Consider the following 22,751-nt stretch of genomic DNA (forward strand, 5'->3'; position numbering starts at 1 on the left):
TGCGAAGCCGCAACGCCGCTTGCGTTTCGACGAAGAAGATGGCCACGAATTACGCCTCCTCCGTTATGCGCACAGAATAACCACGTTGCTCTTCTTCTTCGTTTTGGATGATTCTTCTACTAGTTTTAGACGTTTATTTCTCTTAAGTTTTGGATAATTTTTTTTTTATTATGTTTTTGGATGTTTTCTCTTTTTGGTTTTGAATTAGAGCAATGTTACGGGCCAGCAACATTTGTGATTGGTAGCCATCAACTAACCATCAATGATGATTTGATAGTGTGAGATTGGTGTGAGATATCATCTAATAGTTCACATTTCTCTGCTGGTTACATGCTGGCCAAAATGTAATAAAATTGCTGCCCCTAGACTTTTCTTTTGAATTATTCTTTTAAATAGTTTGTTATATTTTTTTTTAGTTTTTGGATATTTTTTTATTAATATTTCGTTGGATGTTTTATTTTGTTAGATTTTAAAATTTTAAAAAAATTTAAAATATTTTGTTTTTATTAGATTTTTTATATTTTTTTGTTATGTTTTAAATGTTTCTTTTTATTAAAAATTTTTAAAATAATTTTACAATAATTTTAAATATTTGTGAGTAGTTGGTGCTAGATATTTTTTTTAGATTTTGATTTTTTTTATTAGATTTTAAATGTTTGTCATGATAATTTGATTTTATGTTTTTTCAAAAAAAATTACTAGTTATGTGTACCCTTAATTAGTTATCTAAGATTGTTATTATATGAGTACTCTTGATAAAAAGCTTTATATTCAAACAAAATACTTAACCAAGTCTAACCAAATTGTTATAACAACTTTTTAAATCACGCGCCTCCTTCTCCTTCTTCTTCTCCTTCTCATTCTCTTTCTACTTCTCTGTTTCCTTCTCCTCTTCTCTGTTACTTTCTTCTCCTCCTCTTCCTTTTTCTTCCAAATTCATGCACGCAGGTTCTCCAATGTTGCATCTTCTTTTTCCTTTTATTTTTGGTTATCGTCATCACTAATAACACCAACATTTTAGAAATATATTTATTAGTTTTGATTTTCTCCGATGCCATTATTAAATAATTTCGGTTCATTTTTTAATTTATTTCGGTTAATTTGTATGTTAATTGAGGTTCACTTGATGCTGCTAATAAGTATTGACCAAAATTTTATTTCTTAAGTAATTTCGATTCATTTCTTACTTTAATTAAGGTTCATTTGGATTCAAAAATGAATTCGATGTGTTTTTGTTAATGATTGAGTCTTTTTAACTGTTTGTTTAAATCTGAACTAATTTCGATTTATTTGTGTGCTAATTGGGATTCATTTGATGTTGCTGATAAGTATTGACAAAATTTTTTATTTCTTAAGTAATTTTGGTTCATTTCTTAGTTTAATTGAGGTTCATTTGGATCCAAAAATAAATTTGATGTGTTTTTGTTGATGATTGAGTTTTTTTTACTATTTGTTCAAATCTGAACTAATTGAATGAAATAGAGTGAAATCTAATGCAATTGAATAAAGTGATAATGAATAATTTCATTCTTCTTTACTAAAAAAATTGATTAATACTTATCAGCGGCATCAAGTGAACCTCAATTAACACAAACACATTGAATTCATATCTGGATCCAAATAAACTTCAAATAAACTAAGAAATGAAACGAAATTACTTAAGAAATAAAAAATTTAATAAATACTTATCAGTAGTATCAGGTGAACTTCAATTAACACACAAATTAACCAAAATTAGTTCAATTTTGAACAAGCAGTCAAAAAGATTCAATCATCAACAAAAGTACATACAATTTATTTCTGAATTCAGATGAACCTCAATTAAACTAAGAAATAAACCGAAATTACTTAAGTAGTAAAAAATGTGGTCAATACTTATCAGTAACATCAAGTGAACCTTAATTAATTCACAAATGAACCAAAATAAACTAAAAAATGAATCGAAATTATTTAATTATGGCACAGAAAAAATCAGATGTTGGTGTTGTTGGTGATGACGATAACAAAAAAGAAGAAGAAGAACCTGCATGTAGGACTGGCTATGGGTAGGATAGGATAGGGTTTGGACTCTATCCTAACCCTACTCGCGAGTTGAAAACTTTTTTAAAATTCTACCCTATCCTACTGCGGGTTAAGAATTTCTTAACCCTAACCCTAAAGTTCTAAACCCTATCCTACTCGTAGAAAAATAAAAAAATTTCAAGCAAATATAAAATTAAACCATTCCAAATTTCATACATATTAATAAAATAAAAAAATAAAAAACTAAATTCAAATTAAAATTAAAAACAATAAAATCTTAAAGAAATCTAACCTACTCAAAAGTATTCTAACTCATTTTTTTTCTTTAGATTTTCTCTGCATACTCAGTTGAACTCATCACTCAACATCACTAATAATGCATAAACTTTAAATGTCTCTGCTACTCAATGAAGTAAACAATCTCAATAGACAATAGTTATATTTTACCATGGTCATTACTCATTTCCCCCCTTATTTTCTAATGGGTCAGTGATATTGGTCTGTGCAGTAGACAAGATTGTTTGTATTGTTTTGTAACATTTTTCATAAATTGTTTTCTTAAAAAAGTCACTGCATATTTCATTGTAAATTCACGATAGTTTTTGTTTTGTTTTCATATTTTTATCTACTATAATATAATAACATGCAACCATAAGAAACGCACCCCGTAAAGTTCAATAATCATATCATATATTCATATTTTAACATAAAATTGACTTTCCAAGATAGCAAGGTATATACCACCAACTTGATTATAAAAAACTTCCGTCTTTCTAACTAATAAAAAATTAAAAAAATACAAAATATTACAATTAAAGATATCCATTTCGTTGCCTTTCGACCCGTTTGGCTAGACAACTAAGAGTCTGAAACATATCATTCTATTTTACTTAGTCTATTAAAATGACTCTTGTTTGGTCACTGATGAAATTTCAATATGAGAAGTTTTATTTAAAAATAATATGTAAATCTAATGAATTGAAGATAACAAGAAAATTTACCATGAAACCTCAAATAGTACTCCGGAAGTATTGATTGGCACAAAAAAGATAACCAACTAAAACACCTATTTAAAATACAAGACAACTATGACGTAATCAAAACCTGAAGAAAAATTTAAAAATAACTAGGATTTATCTCATAAAATCATGGTGTGTGGCCACCATCATCCACAATGTTTCGACTTCTAATAACATCATTGGCAGCAACTTGTGACTGCCCGAGTAACATTTTATGCCCTTTTTTAAACTTACAACAATAATTTATACCACGGCTTACAACCATTTTGGATGGTTTCATACTTCAAAAATATTTCTTTTCATAAGAAACCAGACCATAGATTCCACCTTCAACCTGCGCTGCTCCACTCCGGACCTGAACGGAGCATACCAAATATTAAGAGACAAATTTGAGTAAATCCCCCCTTTGGTCTTAGAAAGTATTTCAGAAAAACATTAGTTCAGAAAAGCTTATAAAATTTATAATACCAATCTGAACGACAATATTAACATAAACCATATTTTATTGTTTGCCTGAGGTTGCAATTGCAGGCAAACACATGCATTAAATGTGTTCTAGGAAAATGCAAAAATTTAACACAAAAATATTTTTTACTCCTTTTCCCTTTGGTTTGAAAACAATAAAAATAATTAAAAATAAAAAACCCCAGTAGAGAACTACAGTTGAAGGGTAAATGGTTGAGAAAATAGGAACTAGTGTATTTAGTGCAGAAATGATGAAGACAACAAGAAACGATTACCGTACCTCTAGCCTTAACACCTTGGATCTGAGGAGGTCATGAGCAGACTGCAGAGAGTGAGCACTGATATCTTAAAACCCTTGCTTGACAGCTTGCATGGTGTATGGTAGGAACTTCAAAACAGAACCCTTATCTAGTTATCTTTAACAGCTCCAACAACCCCCTGAGCAATTTTTAGTTTTGCAGTGTCACCCAAATATCTTTGATCACTTCCTTTAGTCATAGCTTCTAGTGAACCCATTCCTCTATACTTCTTGACTCATTCTGGCAGGGACGGACCTAGAGAGAGAGGGGGAGGGGCAGTAGTGGCTTCGGGCCCCCCAAACCCATTCCTCTATACTTCTTGACTCGTTGACCATTCTGGCAGGGGCGGATCTAGAGGGGGGCGATTTGTGGCCTCGCCTCCAAAATTTTAAAAAATTATACTTACATATAAATATATGTTTAAAAAATAAAAAAATATTATGTAATTTAATAATTTTATATGCATTATTTTTTATTATATAATGAATTTATGTTTTAATTGTTTAATTCAATAATATTTTTTATTTAACTAATTTAATATTATACCTTCAAATTTTTGTACTTTTTAAATTAGTTTTTATATAATAATCTCTATATTTATTAAAAAAAATAATTTATTTTTTTATATTAACATATTTAATATTTATATTATTATATTAATAATGACTTATGTAGTTATATTTAGTAATCACATTATATATTTTAGATATTCTTTTTTATAAAAAATATTCATTTTTCTTCTAAATTTACATTGTTAAAAGAAAAAATTGTATAAAAATATCTTATATCTTGTATTCTATAAAAGTACTGTGTCTTTCAAATAATTAATAATTTATAATTTATTTTTAAATTTTTTAAAATTTTTGAAAGAATTAATTTTAATTAATAAGATATGTGATAATTTTTAACTAAACACGCTATAATTTATTAGTATTTTATAATTTTATAATAATATTAAAAATAAAATTATGAAAAAAATTTATAATTATATATATATATATATATATATTGATAAATATTTTAAAAAATTAACTCTAATAATTTTATGTTAATCATTTTTATAGAATGAAAAAATTATCTAAAATTTGGCCCCTCCATATTAAAATTTCTGGATCCGTCCCTGTATTCTGGTAAAGTATAAATCGATTATGCATATTAACCCAAGGCAAGCAAGAAGAATAGCTAAAGACTTTATTTCTTGGAAAGTTCCGTGATGCTTACTGCAATAGTCATCATCTCATGCGGACTGTATGTGTCGCTGTTGGAATGCGACACGTAGTTGTAAATATGCGGTCATCGTAAGAGAGTGTCTCCCTGGTTCCGTTATTCGTTTGTGTTAAGTTTGTTAATTAGGATAAATGAAGTGTTTATATTAGATAATAGTTTGGACAGGGTTAAGTGTTTGTGTTACTGGACCATGGGTTTTGGGTTTTAGTAGTTAGATTTTTGGCATTTTGAATTGTAATGCTAATCTAGTCTAGTAACTTTGCTACAAAAATAATGAAAATGACTTTCTGGTCCAAAAAAAAATAGAGTTAAACCCCAAAATAGTCCCTAAGATTGGCGTTGTGCACTGAAATCGTCCCTGAGATTTCAATTGTACCAATTACGTCCCTGAGATTGAAAAAAGTGCATCATATTAGTCCCTGACCCAGTTTCCATTAACGACGTGATGACATGGCATGATGACGTGGACTGTAAGTGACACGTGTCACTTCATGATTTGGCCACGTGTAATGGTATGATGATGTGGTGACCAGTGACACGTGGCATGCTAACGTGGATGGTTGTGCCACATGTCACCATGTTATTTGGCCACGTGTCCGTTTGTGCCACGTGTCGCAACAGTATTCGTCCACGTATCATCCATTATATCATCGTTGTATATGCACCAAATTAGTCCCTCGCTTTGCATCAAGTGACTCATTTTAGTCCCTGAAATTGAATGTCGTGCACCAAACTAGTCCCTTCACCAATTTTTTCTCATTTTTTTAAATTCAAAATTTTTAATATCTTGGATACACTAATTTTAATTCTATTTTTTCATATATCGTTTAAATACAAGTGCTTTCATAAAAATTTTTAAGATTTTAGTTTTAATTATATAATTTTTTTAATAATTTAACATTGGTAAATTGTAATATATAAGTATGTCATTATAAAAAAATAATTATATGATTGATTAGACACATTTTTTTCATAAAAAAACATGTATTTTTAAAAAAAATTAATAATTAAAATAAACATTTTTTTCTTATGAAATACACGTTTTCATTATGTCTAAATGAGTTAAATTGAAGGCATTTCAAGTACCCTCACTACCATCTCCGACCTCTGCAATCTAGACGAAAGAGGTCGGAGATGGTAATGAGAGAAGCTTGAAATGCTTTCATATCAACTCCAAGACGGCGGTTAGGGGTATACGCAAGAAAAAAAATATTTTATAAAAGCACTGAAAGAGGGTGAAAATGGTAGTGAAGATACTTGAAATGCCTTCATGTCAACTCTAAAATTGATGGTTAGGGTATTCGCAAGAGAAAAAATATTTTACAAAAGCACTTTTATTTGAAGAACATGTGAAAAAATAGAATTGAAATTAATGCATTCAAAAATATTGAGAATTTTGAATTTATAGAAAAAAATGAGAAAAAACTGGTGAAGGGACTAGTTTGGTGCACGACATTCAATTTCAGGGACTAAAATGAGTCACTTAATGCAAAGTGAGAGACTAATTTGGTGCATCTATAACGATGACATAATGGATGACACGTGGACGAATACTGTTGTGACACGTGGCACAAACGGACACGTGGACGAATAACATTGTGACACGTGGCACAACCATCCACGTCAGCATGCCACGTGTCACTGGTCACCACATCATCATATCATTACACGTGACCAAATCATAAAGTGACACGTGTCACTTACAATCCACGTCATCATGCCATGTCATCACGTCGTTAATGGAAAATGGGTCAGGGACTAATATGGTGCACTTTTTTCAATCTCAGGGACGTAATTGGTGCAATTGAAATCTCAGAGATGATTTCAGTGCACGACGCCAATCTCAAAGACCATTTTGGGGTTTAACTCAATAAAATATGTTAACTCAACAATAACAAACTAGCTCATTTAGAAATTAAGTTGACTCAAATAAAATAAAATTTTGACTTTTTAACATGGATTATTTCTTGTCTTACGATGTACTCTCTAGAAAACCAAATTTTAAAATTTTTTTTTAACTTTCTATAACAATAACTATAAGGGAATGACCTTTTCTGATTATAAAGGTTCTCAAAACAAATTGGAAATAAGATAAAAGGTAATTATTTTTAATCTAATTTTATGATTATGTATATTAAAAAGACAATTACTTAAAAAATTATTTTAAGAAATTTAAAAATATTAAAATCTTAACGTATGTTACTGAATGTTAGCTTTTATATAATGTAATTATTAACTTCACATATATATTATAAACTATAATAAATTTTTCAAATATTTTTAAATTATTAATATTTCAGTAACTACAATCGTTAATTTCAATTAAATATTCTCTCTTTTAAAAAAAAATCATGTACACTAAAAAAATACTTCAAAAAAATACACTACACAGGATCATCTACTCAACAATATGAACAAACAAATATACTTTATTATTTGAAGGTCGAATAATTTGTTTATGAAAAATATTCACACAAATAAATGAAAAAAAAAGATAACTTCTTAGAATTGATTATGTTTTATGATAAAGTATATAAGAAAGTTTTTTTTATTACATAAAAGTATTAAAAAACATATACGAGTTTATATTTAAAAAGAAACTAACCTTACAAAACTTTTGTTGTTGCTGTTGTTTATTTTTTTGTTTTTTATTCTCAATTAATTATATTGAATTATACAAAATTTATAATTATTTTTATACATAAATCTTTAAATTTAATATTAATCTATATATTATCTAATTAATTTATAAACAATATAATACTTTTTATTGTATGAACTTATGAACTTGGAGAAGTTTTTATGTTATGGTTTGGGGAAATTAGATATAAATTTTTACGACGTGCATCAATATTGTTTGAGAGTAGACTTTAGGGTGGTTTAGGGTTTGTTTTGGTGAGTTTCTAACAAAATATAATTTTGGAGTTATTTATTTAAATATTTTATAAAAAATTAAAAGTAATTTTATGTTCGAATATCTCATATAAAAAGATATTTTTATTTATTAATTATGTTTCGGTGTAACAATATAAAAATATTTTTTGTTTGTTTATTATGTAAAAGATATCAAATATATTTTTTCTAAAGAAAAATATTAATAAGAATTCCTAATTTATTCCTTTCTATAATTTTTATGAAGAAAAAAAGATTTAAAGGGCGAATGCGTTAAGGGCATTAAATTATGATTCACTGTGGTTTTTTTAGGGTAATAAATTTTTGAAAAATTATTGATACATTTAGTTGTATCATATAAAATAGCCGTGATATACGTGCATAATAAACCATGCAGTATGTATTAGACTAAGGTTTATGATTTTAATGAGAGTATATAATTAAGGTAATTAGTTAAGACGTTGGGGTTTAATATATTTAGCAACATGGGTCGTTTATGATTTCAACTAAGTCCACATACATAAGAGCTACTTTCGACCTTTGGACCACAGAGTCATTTTCATTATTTTTGTGGCAGTTATTAGACTAAATTGGCATTACAATTCAAAATGCCAAAAATCTAACTACTAGAGCCCAAAACCTATGGCCCAATAACACAAACACTCAATCCTGCCTAAACTATTACCAAATTTAAACATTTCATTTATCTTAATTAACAAATTTAGCACAAACGAATAACGGAACCACGGAGACGCTTCTTTACGGTGACCACATATTCACAACCACGTGTCACATTCCAACAGCGACACATACAGTCCGCACGAGATGATGACTATTGCGGTAAGCACCACAGAACTTTCCTTATTTCTTACTAGAATGGCCAAGTCAAATATTGAAAACATTGAAGTCTTTTCACTTCAAGTACACCAAGGACTTGAAACAAATATTAATCATGAATTACTCCCAAAGTTTCTTCCCAATTACTCATCTACCATTTCAGTGTCAACACCAAATAAAAAAATAAATAAATATATAAAAATATTTTTTCTCTGAGCATAAAGTTTTGATGCTCTTACAATTTCATCTTTTTTCTAAGCTGTAAATTTTCTTTTATCATCACACTGATCCACATTATATCACAGCTATTGTTGCAGAGCCTGACCCAATTTTTTATTCATACTTGATATTCATAAGCTCCGGGAGCCTCGTTGCTACCAGCCTTGACAATATGCGCAGAGTTTGAGATGCCACCATCGGCAATCACAGGAACACCGCTTTTATAAGCAATAGATGCAATCTTGTAAACTGCAGTTGCCTGAAAAGCATGAAGTCAATATTAATAACTTAGCACCTGCAAGCCAGAACATATAATTGAGAACAGGGTAGAAAGCAAGGCTGAAAATTTCCAAACACTTAAATGCAATATTAACAATCTATACAAAGTCAAAACTACTTAAAACTTCGTCATTCCATAAGAAAATCATCACCATCTAAAGCAAACTGCAATTCCAATCACTGAATACTATTCAATAAGTCAATATTGTTCAAACAAAATACAATTCTAATCATTTAATAAGTTAACACTGTACAATCCTTACAACCGAGGAGCAAGACCTCTTCTGAAATTAAGCTCAACCTAATCATTGAACCAAACCTTCTCAAAACATAACAACTATAAAAAATGATCACAATCTAAATTCATATCTATCAAACAGCTCAAAACTCCAGGCCATCAACAAACACCAACATAGGCAGCAAAGATCAAAGATAACACCAAATTGAAAAATAAAATAAAACAAAATAACGTTCATACCTGACCACACCTAACTGAACAAACCTCCTGGGTGGTGCAAATTGAACCAGACCCCATACCAACCCTCAATCCATCAACACCAGCTTGGATCAGATTCTCAGCCTGGTACATAGTGACCACGTTCCTACCAACCACATCCAGTTCCGGATACACCTTCTTCACGTACTTGATCATCTCCAATTGGTAACTAGAATTACCCTGTGAGCTGTCAAGAATCACCACATTCACCCCAGCCTTCACCAAGTGCTCCAACCTCTCCTTGTCTTGCTCCCTCGTCCCTATCGCCGCCCCAACGACCCAGGCCCTACCAGCTTTGGGTACCCTTTAACCTTCTCAACATCATCCTTGGTAACCACATCAACCACCTCGTTGTCCTTCACCAAACCAACGAAATTCACCTTCTTCTCCTCCAAGACCTTGTCAATTTCCATCAAAAGGTAAGGGAGGCATAAAAGCTTAGATAATATAAACAAAGACAACACCAAAAGATTTTATTTAATGAGAGCAAAGTATTCATCCTTGCCTTCAAGTCATGGCTCCAGGGCACCGTAATGGTGTCGAGGGAGCCATGTAATCACGGACTTTCAAGCTCTTGTAGCTTTGATTCATGTAGTATTCTTTTGACACGTAGCCGAGTAGCTTCGACTTAGAGTTGCCGGACTCCATGACGAGGATGAACGGAGAATCGGCGAAGTCATCCGGGGAGTCAATGTAAGCTGAGGGAGGGAGGAAGACCGAGTGGGAGAGGATGGGAACGCGGCGGGACTTGACAGAGTGGATGACGGCGGCCTGGGTGGCGGGGGAGATGCTGGAGTGGATAATGGCGATGGCGCCGAGAGAGGCCATGGCGGCGGCCATGGCGGACTCGGGAACGGTGTCCATCGGAGAAGCAACGAACGGGATGGAGAGAGGGACGTTACGGGAGATGCGGGGGGAGAGATCGACAGCCTCCGCCGGGAAGTCGATGTAGTGAGGGAGGAAGATGAAGTCGTCGTAGGTGTAGGAGAAGCCCTGGTTGAATAGCTTCTCCGCCGTGAAACCGTCTTCGATCGGCGGGCGGAGTGAAGTCCATGGCGGCGGCGGCGGTGATGGTGGTGGTGGTTGTGATTGCCGGGAGGGTTTAGTTAGGGCTTTGTGAGGTAGCTACTAAATATTAAATATTAATATTTAATAATTAATAAATATTAATATTTAATATTTAGTAGTGATCGCCTAATTGCTCACGAGGGTATGCATTACTTGAAGAACAAAAAAAGGGGACTCTAAAATGAAATGGCACTAAAATTAGATATGAGTAAGCCATATGACAGGATGGAATGGCATTTTCATTAGTTTATATTGGAGAACTTTGGTTTTGACTCCCGGTGGATCATGTGGATTTGAAAATTAGTGACAATTATTTTTTATTCTGTTATTGTGGAAGGACAACCCTATGGTTTCTTGAAACCAAATAGAAGTATTCGACAAGGAGATCATCCATCTCCCTATCTTTTTCTTTTCTGTGCAGAAGGTCTCTCCTTCTTGCTACACAAGGCAGAACAAAATAGACTAATCAGGGTTTTCGGATACATAGGCGATGTCCCAAGGTCAACCACCTCCTCTTTGCTGATGATTCCATCTTATTCTGTAAGGCTAATCCTGAAGCATGTTTAAACATCCTGTATTTATTAAATTCTTATGAAAGCATCACTGGCCAGAGGGTAAATCTTAATAAATCTGCTGTATTCTTTAGCCACAACACTCCCTCCACTACTCGTACACTGTAACACCCTAATTACCCTAAGCCTTACTTCGCGTCGTAAAGCAAATGTTAATCAAAGGTTACGACAGTTCTAAGCTCATGCATATAATATATAGAAGAAATAATATAATCTAGAAGCCCGATGAAAAATATAGTTCAAAATAGGATTTGAAAAGCGCAAAACGTACTAACGAAACTTCTAACTTAAAGCACAAGATATAGGTATAATATAGCAAAAGATAATAGTATAATATCATGAGAATCTAGCCACGGCTCGTGGAGTTTAAGCCGGCTAGCCACATACAGACATACAGAAACCAAACAGTTTAAAAATAGCTTATACAGGTGTTTCTCTCTCAATACAAGCCTCTAGGCAAAAGTAAAATACAAGAGTGAGAGATATGTAACAAAATAAATCAAAAGACTCCAAAAGTAACAGGATCCTCCAGTTCTGTCACCATCCCAGCAACTTATCGAGGTGGGTTGCGACCAGCATCTGAAAAATACGACAAAAATATGGTATGAGAGCCGGAGGTTCTCAGTATGGTAACAGTGTCCAGTGATGTAGGATATAAGACCCCGGCACGCCAAAGGTAATCCTAGACTTCATATCCATCACAAGATTCAATCTTAAGGCATACTAGAACAATAAAGCATAATCATATAAATCGTAACATAAATAAACAGGGTACTCTATCTTAGGGGATTTCTATTCTAACCAAACACCGCTGTCCCACAGCCTTCACCAACCTATCTTCCAAGCGATCCCATCGCCACCGCCTTCCGAACCTCCTCAATCCCAGTAGAAATCACAATTAATTACAATGCAAGTAAAACACAAGTAGAAGCATACAAGGCAAGTAATTTAAGTAAGTAAATAGGCATGTTATTCGATTAGGCATACAATTACAAGTCGGCAAAGCAAACAAAAAGATAGAAAATGCACATGATGAATGCCTGTCTTACTGGCTGTGATATCACATTGTCGGTTCAGCTGCCAACCCGACACATCCCCATGGAGATGTCGCCCTTCAGAATCATCATTTGGGAACCCCCGAGATATGGTGCTCGGATCACCGTCCAAGATTTTGTGCCTGCACACTCTATTGATCCGAAGGGATGTGAGTGGGATACTCTTGCCTCAGACCTCACATCTCAACGTAAGCGGGATTAACCACCGTCCTTACGCCGCCGCCGCTACCTTGACAGACGGGATTAACCACCGTTCCTGTGGGACGCATAGCGTCTCATAATCTCAGTATAAAATAGTAGTTCAGTGGTTTTTCAGAAAACATTTTCAATACATCAATGATTCATCATTGCACATTCGAGTCCTCGACTCATCTCAACCACTGTCACATTAACATTTTCATTCCGAGTCCTCGACTCATCTCACTACTGTCAATTCACATTTCCATTCCGAACTCAACAGTTCATCAGTTCTCATCTCATATACCAATCATTCTTTACACGCCATCAAACCCATCCTCAATACACCCGAAACCTAAGCCTCCGTTTGCTAATTTTTCATAATAATATCAACTAAAACTCTTAAGTTATTTCCCATGTTCTCATACTCAAAATTAAGCCCAAAAGTATTAAAATGGTGTCATAGAAGCTTACAATCTTGTTGGGAAGGTGAAATAGTTGAAAACAAAGTTTAAGTTTAAGAAACAGGGCGTGTGCGTATGCATAGGGGTGTGCGTGCGCACGCCCAAAGAGATTTTTAAAATGTGTGCGTACGCACAGAGGTATGCGTACGCATAGGTACCAAATTTTGCAAGGTGTGTTCGCTCGCACAAGGTGTGCTAGCGCCCTCAACAGACTCCCCTTCCCAACTTGTGCATGCGCACAGGTTGTAAATCCTCATTGGGTATGTGCACGCACCAGTTGTGCTAGCGCTGTAAACAGAAAGCCCTTCCCTGCCTGTGCGTACGCACAGGTTTAAAATTTCGCAAGGTTTTGCCTGCGCACATACCAGAAATCACAAAATTCTGCAACTTTGCAAAAATTTCAGATTTTGATACCAATCTTTGAATGATCATAACTTCCTCTACAAAAATCTAAATTTTACAAACTTTATATCGATTTGAAGAGTTTTCAATAAGCTTTAATTTCAAATAAATTTCAACCAATTTTGAAAACTGAGATATAAGTTATGATCAAACAAAGTTCACCAAAAGTTAACTTTTACCAAAATTTCACAATTTACCAATTTCCTCATTTTCATAACTCAAACCAACCAAAACCAAATAAAACCTTTCCAAACTCCATTTTCCATCAAAGTCTACCTTTATAACATATTACACCATTCTCAACCATCAAACCTCAAATATATGACACCAAAGTCAATCCTCCACCAACACATTCACCAAAAATCATCTTACCACTATCAATTCTCATCATCAACCTCATTCATGTTTTATATCAATATCCAGCAACAATATACAATCATTCAAAGTCATCAAGAATCATTCCTCAACATCATTATTTCTCAACATTACAATATCAATTCAACATACATTACCAATCAACCATCATCAACAACCACATAAATCCAAACCTTTCCTATGGGTCACTAGCCTAAGTGTCCATGAATATTATATACTACATAGAGAAAACCGAAATCATATCTTGGCCGATTCCCTATATGAACCAAAACCCCAAATTGAGCTCAACTCAAGCTTTCCACCACAAGCAAGCTTCCAATCACTCCAACAAGCTCCAAAGGCTTCCAAACTCACAATAATCAAGCTATAATACACATAAATCATCACTAATCAACCTAGGACTCAAATTAATCATAATCTCACAAGGTTTCAAGAGACCTTACCTTACCCAACAATTTTGGATGTCAAATCCAATGCTAACCAAAGGTTAAAGTGTACCTAAACACCCAAAATCACAAACTTAATCAAAAGTCCTAGATTTTCAAAATTTTGAAGAGAAGAACTGAGAAGATTTCATTGTTACCTCACCCATTTCTTGGATGGGCTTTGTAGAACTCTTCACAAGGAACGCGTAGCCGCAAACGGTACCGCGATCGGAGCTCTATAGCTCAAGATATGAGCTCGTGAAGATGGTGATAATAGTGTTTTCTTCTTCCTCTTCACTCTTTTGTTTTCTGCTGAGTGTGGGTGTTTATAAGAGTGAAAAGGGTTCACTTAAGTGTTTACATATGTTGGGCTTGGGCCCAACTTGGGCCCGGTCTAATCCATTAGCGTTTTTATCCCGTTTGGCCCAACTTCGGGCCAAATCTTTAAAATTAACGCCCAGTTTTCGACTTCTAATATTTTTTTAAGATTTTTTACTGTTTTCACTTTTTCTCGCGTAGTACTAGGCAGACTTAAACTGGTTCAACCAGTTCGCGATTTTTCACGATTTTTCGCAAAAAACACATTTTCTTACTCAGAAAAACATACTGAGTCCAAAAATCACATTTAAATCCTCAAATTCTCATTCTAAATTTTCGGACTCTATTTTGGGCAATATTAATTACGTAATTAAACGATTAATTAAGCTCAGTTTTTACATACACTACTGGCTAACTCTATGAATATTAATCATATTGGGCTCAGAATAAATACCTTGGTTTGCCTTCTACAGTCTCTAAATCGAAAAAAAAAAGCTTCTTTTAGTATGATCAAAGAGAAGGTTCGTAAAAGAATCCAATGGTGGAATCGCAATCTTCTATCATCAGGTGGTAGACATGTATTGCTTAAGGTAGTGGGAGAAGCTATTCCTATTTATACATTGTCTTGCTTCAAGTTGCCTGATGGTTTAATTTCGGAAATTCACTCTCAACTTTCTCAGTTCTGGTGGAGACAAAAAGGTTCTGAAAGGCGGATGGCTTGGATTAGCTGGGACACTATGACTCGCCCACGAAGAGAATGAGGACTTGGATTTAAAGATCTCAGAATCCAAAATCTGGCGCTTTTAGAGAAACAGTTTTGGCGGCTCGTAACACAGCCTACTTCCCTATTATCCAAAATCCTAAGAGGTAAATACTTTAGCAATGGTAATGCTATAACAGCAGAAATTGGAGTCTTACCTTCTTGGGGATGGAGGAGTATACTGGAAGGATGAAAGATTATTGAAAAAGGTCTTAATTGGGCTGTGGGTACTAGAGAGAATATCCGAACATTTGAGGATCCTTGGCTGCCTCCTCCGTATCCTTTAATGATTTCTGACATGCCAAATAGACAGGCTATTTCTGAGTTGGTTTCAAGAGTTAAAGATCTAATTACTGAAGATAGGAATTGGAATCAAAATCTCATTCAAGAATTATTTCCCCAAGACGTTGCAAACAGGATTTTGTCAGTTAAAATTCAGTAGAGTAGGGACAAATTACAATGGGATTTGAACAAATCCAAGCAATATGATACAGTTTCAGGTTACAGAATTGGCTATTTATTTTACTATCTACCTTTGGAGCTTTGCCCTAATTATATGCAGCAGAAAAAGTCATGGATTGATCTACGGAAGTTGAACCTACCTCACAAAATTAAGCTATTTATCTGGAAAGCTCTCCATGGCTGGCTTCTGGTGCTTGCTCAGATTCATCACCGCATCCCATCTATATCACCAATATGCCCCTGCTGTCATGAAGCAATAGAAACAGTCACTCATTGTTTGACCGATTGTTTCCCCCTTAGAGTCCTAACGACTGTTGGACATGGTGGACTGCATCAACAGAGATGCTTAACCTGTTGAAGAATGCTGATCGTAATCCTCAATTGCTTGCCATCATTTGCTGGAACTGCTGGAAAGCTCGCAACCAGTTGATTTTTGAAGGTTCTACTTCAATGTCGTCTGCCATTCTAGCAAGCTCTATCAAGTTGTTCCGTGAAATCCAAATAACTCCCAGTTTAGGTCGTCTTCTCCATGAGGGAAACTCTTAGTTTCATTCAATTTGATTTATCATTCTTCCTTCTTTAAGATTTTTCTTCGTTTTTCGACCACGCACCGTTAGATGAATACCTTCAGTGTAGTGTTTTGGGAAAATCCCCACCTTTTATTATGTTGTCGTGCTTTTGGACATCTTTGCATTTTATTTTTCAATAATTAATGAAATATAACCTACTATATTTGGAAAAAAAATATTGGATGAAAATAAAACTTAAGATGTATGTGGATGAGAAAAAAAATAAAAGGAGCAACATCAAATTTTTTAAAATAAAAAAAGAGAAATGCTATTCATCCCTTAAAATATAATTTTTTAAACGGTATTTAAATTTAATCATTTAATTATAATAATTTTTTAATTACTAATCTTTTTATTTTTTAGACAACTATATTTATTGGGATTTAGTTTAACTTTTATATCTCTTAAGTTTCTCATATTTTTAAACTTTTTAACTATCAAGTTTTTATTAGTTATTTTATCTTAGAATAATAGAATGTTAAAAACACTTTTTTTTTTTAAAAAAATATCCCAAACCAATTAAACATAAAGCTCTATCTTCTTATATGCACTTGGCTTTATAAAATTTTCTTTTTATTTATTTATTTTTTCGTTAAATATTGTTAGGTGCACATCTAAAATAATAAATAATCAATAAAGTATTTTTAAAACACATCCGAAAATACATATAATATAACTTTTTTTAGTAAAATTAAGTAAACACATTACATCTAAAATAACAAATAACAAACCAAATATTTTTTAAATACATCTAAAATTATAAAAAAATTATAAAAAGATAGATATTATCAAGCGTAAAGATAAATGTTACTATATTTATTTAGTTATGATAGTTTCAAAATCATTTTTATAAGAATGAAGCTTTCTCCTTCAAATACAAACAGACACATAAATTTAAAAAGATAGATTTTTTTTATCACAAGAGGCCGGAAAAGCGTTATTTATAGTTTTTTAGTGGTGTCTTTTGAAAAAAGTGATTTGATTTATGGTATAATTTTTCATTATATTCAAGACACATCCAAAATAATAAATAATAAATAAAGGGATAAGTACTGTTTTGGTACTTAAGGTTTAGGGTCAAAATCAAATTCGTCCCCAACGTTATTTTGGATTTAAAATCATCATTGACGTTTCATTTGGTATTAAAATCATCCTTTTGACTTTTTGCGGACAAAAATAGCTTCCACAACCACCACCTTTACCACCACTACCACCTCTCTTACTCCCACCAAATACCAATAATCAGATTCAAGAACACAATATTCAACTCCAACAATAACACATTATTCAAATTTAGAAACGACAACATCAAATTCAACAACAAAATCTACACAGAAGCATGATCAGAATCAGAAGCACAACAACAATAAAATAAAAAAAATAACAAATCAAAATCAGAATCAGAAGCAGATGGAGAAACAGAAGCAGACACAGAAGCAGATGCAGAAGCAGAATCAGAAGCCAAAGCATAATCGGTGAGGTGCAGCAGCGAGGAGCAGCGACGAGGATGTGAAGTGGCAGAGCTCGCGTCTCCTCTCTCCCTCGCGAGCTCTCTCTCTCTCTCTGGTTCTGATTCCCGACGGTGACGGCGGCTCCAAGCTTTGCCGGTGCTGTCTCCCCTTTTTCCTCTTCTTCTTTTCCCTCATCTTCTCTTCCCCCTTCCCCCTCTTCCTTCCCCCAGTGTTCTTTCCTTCTTTTTTTTTTAATTTTATAAATTTTTTTATTAGGGCTAATTTAGTAATAAAATTAAAAATTTTATTAAAAATAACGATTTTAGTACCAAAAAGTTGGGGATGATTTTAAATCCAAAATAATATTGGGGACAAATTTGATTTTGACTCTAAACCTTAGGGACCAAAACAGTACTTATCCCATAAATAAAATATTTTTAAAATAAATTCAAAAATATATATAATATAAATTTCTTTGGTAAAATTAAATAAACACATCTAAAATAACAAATAAAAAACTAAATATTTTATAAACACATCTAAAATTATCAAAAATCATAAAAAAAAATGGATGTGAAGATATATAGTAGTTATTATGTTTATTTAGCTATGATAGCCTCAAAGTCATTCTTACAAGAATGAAGCTTTCTCACTCAAATACAAATAAAAACATATATTAGAAAGACATAATCTTTTACTAGAGGAGACAGAAAAGACAAAGAGCGCGTTATACATCCAAACACCGGCAGAGGATCGGAGCGCCGTGAAGATGGAAGGAGCATGGGACGGAGGAAGAGTATGAGACGTTGCAGATCTAGATTTTACGAGTGGTTAAAAGGTTTAATAGAGTGAAATATGTGTTTTGAGATATTTAAGGAGGGGGGTTTGGATGTGTTAGGATTTAGAAGATTTAAAATTGAATTGTTGAATTTAGTTTTACTCAAACTGATAAATTTGTATTTTAAATTAAAAATCATTAAATCTATTTGAATGTATTTGTTTTAATTTTTTTTAAATTAGTTTAATAAAAGGCTGTTTAAATAATAAATTTAAAGAATACTTAGCCGTACTGTTAGAGAAATTGGATTAGGGATTAGGATTAGATTTAAAAGGGTAAAATTGAAAAAGAAAATATTAGATTAGGGTTAACTGTTAAAAAATTGACAATAAGGATAAAATTGAAACTTTTTTAAACATTAAAAATAAAATTGAATCAAATTAAATATTGAGAATAATTTTAAAAATTTTTAAAAATTAGGAACATAAATCATACTTTACCTTCTAAAAAAATATCAAGTAATTAAGTTTTTGAAGAACTATAATATTAAACTTTAAGTCGCCAAAAAATTATAATGTTAGCCATTTTTTCTTTCTATTAATCTTTTATCATATTTTATTATCAATTTACAAGTCCTATTAGAGTTGAGATTAAGTAACCTTAATTCTACCTTACAAGACTAATAGTGGCGACAACCTTCCAAACAGTGCAAGATTTCTTCTCCCTTTTATCGCATATATTTTGATCTTCAAATAATTATCAAATAAGAACTTATTAAATATGCTTATATATATGACATCGAAATCCAGTATTACATGCATGCGTGCATGCATACATTAAAAGAAGATATGGCAATAACCACAAAATATGCTTACCGTATCGTAGAGTATTAAAGGCCTAATTAGGCGTCTATTTCATGTGACTCTTAAGAAAATGATGCTGGAATTGATATAAGATTCCCTTTGAATGAAAGAGGAAGAAAAGGAAGTGGTGGGTAGGGGGTGCAGAGTAGCTAATTATTAGGACTCAAAGTTTCAGTAATTGATCAAGCTTTTGAAATATATTAACACATGGTTCAAAAATATCTGTGTCATTCTTTGATCAATTTTATTTGATGAAGACATTTGACCTACCTATAATTCACGTGTCTCTGGTATTAGTTGTTGTGTGTACATGAAAGGTTTAATTAATTAATCAATATATTTAGCATGCCTAAGCCTAACAACTAACGACTCACGACAATAATCTTTCAATTTATTTGATGATGACTACGACATAAGAGGAAACATATGAGCAGTATTGAAGCAATTTGTAATTATAAGGTTTAGAGGTTCATTATCTATATATATCAATGATATGTTTTTGTTCCTTTTTATAGGATATTTGTAATAAGGATAGTAAAACATGCATATGTTTGGATCTTATGCTATATATGCCATACCATGAACTTGAATAATTATTATCCTGCTTAGCTTAGCTTTGCTTGTCCATCAAAGTTTTTTTAACCAATTTATTAAAGATATAATTATTTTTGAATTTTGTTCCATAATCTATATACTTCGGATAGATAAGGTTGTTATACCTCAAATTTTTTTTTTAACATTTTTAAAATAAATAACGATCCACTACAAAAACGCTCCCCCTCCAAAATATCTCGGACTCATCCCAAAGATCGAAGATAGCAGTGAGAGTTCGATTACCCTTAGTAATAATAAATAGACGCATGAGCTGAACAAAAGGGATAGATCGAGAACACAACTGACAACTCTAGTACTTTCGTTTCTGTTTTACACTTTAATAAATATATTATTGACTTGGACATCAGAGTCTTTTTTGCAGGTTTCACGACCGTGCTCGAGCTCCAAGGATTACCCAGTTTTATTGTTCAAGAAGTGCGGAAGCATTCAACCTCCAGCAGCAACGAGCTATAACTCGGAGTATTCTTGACAGAACATTTGGTGCGCACCGTAGGACCCGAAAATCTAACGTCACCCCACAATCCTTTTTTCCTTTGTTTGTTTCGTCTCCTTTTTGCAGGATCCAAAGCATGGCCAACGATTCATTGCCACAACTTCCTCCCACTCATGCTGAATTAGTACCTATGAATGCTACCCTCCAAAGAGTGAGAAAGATGTCCGAACTCCTTGCGGGCCAAATAGATAGGGAGGAAGGTGACAGAAAGAATGCGAGCAAGGAGAACCCTGAGGACGAGCATCACTCTGAGACAAACATGGTGATGGAGGTTACCTCCCCGAATTCCACAAAGAAAAGAACAAATCCTTTTTCTGTAGAGATAATGAACTTCCAGATGTCGAAGAATTTTACACTCCCAACCACGTTGAAATCACATGAGGGTTCTGGTGAGCCTAAAATACACGTTACTAAATTTGAATCTATGATATTTCTAAATGGCGCTTCTGACCCGATTTTATGTCATTCTTTTTCGACTTTTTTGGACAGAGCTGCTTTATTATGATTTTCTGGTCTCCTTGCATTGCAGATTCAATTTCTAGTTTTGACGAGTTTGCCGATCTGTTTGTCAACCATTTTGCTGCCTCGAAGATCTACGTTCATGACTCTGATTTTTTCAGCACTATCAAACAAGGTCAGTAAGAAAGCCTAAAGGACTACATGACAAGATTTGCCACAGTTGCAATAAAAATTTCCAATCTCAGTCCAGACGTACACTTACATACATTGAAGAGTGGCTTACGTCCAGGAAGATTCCAAAAGACTATTGCAATAACCAAACCTAAAACATTCGCGAGTTCAGGGACAAAGCATTAGGATAGATAGAAATTGAAGAATTGAGAGAAGCTAGGAAAGCCGAAAAACAAACACCCCAAAAAGAAGAGGATAGATAGGGAAGACCAAGCCAGACGAGAGAACAAAAGAAACCTTTTAGATTGACGCTGAAGTTTGATTCCTACACAAAGTTTAACACAAAGAGGAAGACATAATAAAGAAAATTCTCCACACTAACCTCATAAAACCACCTAGAAAAGCAATTACTTATCAAGACCAGAAATATGTGGATAAAAGTAAACATTGTGCATTCCATCAGAAGTTCGATCACACCACTGACGAATCTGTCGTAGCCAAGGACTTATTAGAAATATTGGCAAGACAGGGGCTGCTAGATAAATATCTCAATAGTAGAAGTAAAAAAGAAATGTTGAGTCTGACAACAGACCAATGAAATTACAACTCAACACCTAAAGATAAAGGAGCTTGACATGCCCCACCCGAACTTCCCACATCAAGGGGAGTTATTAACTATATCTTGGGAGGTTTTCTAGGAGGAGGAATCATCAGCAAGGTCAAAAAATGAAGTTATTGAACCATGCTGACCATGGAAGGATCTTAAAAGATGCAACAAGTCTCACTCCCCACAGAACACATTTCTTTCGATGCATCTGACTTCAAGACCCAATGCCCGAACTTAGACGACCCTGTTGTGATCTCAGTAAACATAGGAGACCTAACAATCAGAAAAGTTTTACTTGATCCAGGGAGTAGTGCTAATGTTTTGTTCTACCTAACTTTTCAAAAAATGCAACTCAGCAAAAAAGCTCTACAACCTTCAATTGGAGAATCAGTAGGCTTCTCTGGAGAAACGATACCCGTGACATGTTACGTATGGTTAAGAACAACACTAGGGGAGCAACCATGCTCAAAAATCCTAGATATTCAATTTCTAGTAGTTGATTGTGCCAGTCCTTATAATAATATTTTGGGATGACCATCCCTTAACTTTTTTGGAGCTATTGTTTCTACAGTTTACTTGTGCATAAAGTTTCATGGACAGGATAACATTGTCCCAACAGTGCATGTTGACCATAAGGACACACGACAATGCTATAATGTAGGCTTGAAATTGAGACCAAGACCACTGTGAACAAAAATCATTCAACGGGTTAACTCTGTCTACAACATAGAGGACACCCCGGCCCTGGCCGAACTGGATCCCTGAGATAACATCTCCAGCCGACCTACCCCAACAGACGAACTAAGTAAGGTTCAACTCACCGAACTCAAACACCAATACATTAACATTGGATATGCTTTTTCTGCAGAAAACGAGCAAAACATCACCAAGTTGAACAGATCAAACGCTGAC

The 22,751-nt window shown here is 33.4% G+C and overlaps 1 pseudogene; it reads right to left on the bottom strand.

Moving 5' to 3' along the window:
- Positions 1 to 2,952: 2,952 nt before the first annotated feature.
- On the bottom strand, positions 2,953 to 10,809 carry LOC107646189 (inosine-5'-monophosphate dehydrogenase-like; annotated as a pseudogene).
- Between the last annotated feature and the right edge of the window lie 11,942 nt (positions 10,810 to 22,751).

The sequence above is a fragment of the Arachis ipaensis genome, chromosome B6 (assembly GCF_059453495.1).
Source record: "Arachis ipaensis isolate K30076 ecotype BB chromosome B6, ASM5945349v1, whole genome shotgun sequence".
Lineage (NCBI taxonomy): Eukaryota > Viridiplantae > Streptophyta > Magnoliopsida > Fabales > Fabaceae > Arachis > Arachis ipaensis.